The 1,954-nt window shown below is 41.2% G+C and overlaps 1 protein-coding gene across 1 annotated transcript in view; it reads right to left on the reverse strand.

Annotated features, from left to right (window-relative positions):
* Positions 1-1,954, reverse strand: part of ABCA12 (ATP binding cassette subfamily A member 12) — a 190,896-nt gene that overhangs the window by 111,943 nt on the left and 76,999 nt on the right. The window lies entirely within an intron of this gene.

Raw genomic sequence — 1,954 nt, forward strand, 5'->3', positions numbered from 1 at the left:
TAACTCATTTGTGGTTTCTGACCAGAAAACCTAAATGCACCAGTGATTTTCTGACAAAAATATGTCAGGCATGAAGGCATTATTCATTTCTTCTTGACATTGAGCCACGGAGACTCAGGTGTCCTCGTTCTTTGGGATGCTTCACAGGAGATTGGCTGTGATCTTCTTGGGAGATTTTTAAATATTAAAAGAACCTGAGCATCTATATTCAGGACCAACAGTGTTTATTTAGAAAAAAAAAATGGCCAAACATGGACTATTTTTCATTTGCAAGAATAACCGTTCCATTTAAATTTTATGCATAGAAAGACACAAGGAAAACATCCCTGCATATGGGAAAGACGGTACCATTCCCCAAAGCGAAATATGGAAAACGTTTTCTCTATGGAGTCGTGACAACTGCCCCATGTTCCCCAACACTGACCTGTCACAGAGGCAGCATGAGTTTCTACTAAACTGTTGGTCACACTCACCGGGGTTAAATTGACCTAATCCTTATGAACTCTCTCCCTCGTAATTACTTCTCAGAACTCTGTGAGGTGGCGACCAACTTTGTCAAACCCCTCAGTTTCCAGAGACTCGCCTTCTGAATGGAATGGGATAAGTGCAGGTCCACTTAGTCTAGGATGGACCGTAAGTGTGAGGTCTTCTGGCCACCCCTCCATCTCTCTTTCCTAACATCGTGCACGAGCTCACCCCAACGTGATTTCTTTATGCATTCTTGCAAGAGTTGCAGAGAGTAGTAGAGAGGGAAACAGAGGAATCCAAAAGATTGCTGACATCGGTCGGTATCAATATGTCAGCCCAAATTTCATGCCCTTCCCTGCTCCAAGTACTCTAAGAATAGGAACACTCGTTTTTACTTATCCTCGCTGGATCCATGGCTATGTGCTGCATCACAAAACCCGGAAAATGTATTTCATGAGAGCAAGAGAACTTGGGGATTTTAATGTAACAATGTGGCATTTCTGAGAATTGCATTGCTGTACTAGATATTACATAACTTATCTGATCCACAGTTATGCCTGTCTGTTTCTAGACACCAGTATTCAGGAATTACTATGGAATAAAATAACTTCCCTTAATTTCCCTGATTTGGAGAGGCTTTAGACTGGAATTAGGCACCATCAATATTATATAAACCAGATTTTCAACATCTAGACTCGACTGAATGGGGGAACATTTTGAGGATATTTTGCCAGCACTGGCAGAATTGCCTTGATAAGCACGGTGTCTTTCTCCAGCATCCATTTTATTGCATGATCCTTGTTGAGTTATTTACATAAACAGGTGTGCTAACATGCCTCAGTTACATAGCATGTTAGTAGGGCTGGGGTGGATAATTAATAGAGCTAGTGGTCAGGGTCACTGGAATAAGATTAAAATTGAGAGACATTTCCCTGAGGTTCTGATTAAAGAAATATTGACTACAGAAGACATGGCTAGAGTATTTTAATTGCTTGTGTTCCTCTGGACAGAGTGTCCAAATGTCTCTGTTTTGAAATGTTGAGGGGCTAGGCAGGTAACTTGAACCTATGAATGTGGTTGGAGGAAATATAATAAGGAAAGGGAATTGTGATTAATAAGAATGTCTGTTTTTCCTAAAGGCATTCACATTCAATTCTTAGAAGTTCCATATGCCTGTGTGCAAATGCTTGTGCAGACGCACACACACACAAATGCATACACTTAACTTACAGGCTATCAGTTGACAGCTCTGATAGAAACCATATCTGTTATAACCCCAGAAAGTCGAATGCCGATGAACCCCAGTGAACAGAAATCCACAGGTCTCTAAAGTACATTTTAAAAGATATATATGTAAGCTGGGGGGCTCTTTTCCACCGGCATGAGGGTGGACGAGACTGTGTGTTTGTAGCTTCAGAAACTTAAAAGATGACCCAAGATGCCGCCCTGTATTGTACGAGTTGAAAGTCCTCAGACTGATTACGGG

The sequence above is a fragment of the Echinops telfairi genome, unplaced genomic scaffold (assembly GCF_000313985.2).
Source record: "Echinops telfairi isolate 266 unplaced genomic scaffold, ASM31398v2 ScPeMD7_3;HRSCAF=10, whole genome shotgun sequence".
Lineage (NCBI taxonomy): Eukaryota > Metazoa > Chordata > Mammalia > Afrosoricida > Tenrecidae > Echinops > Echinops telfairi.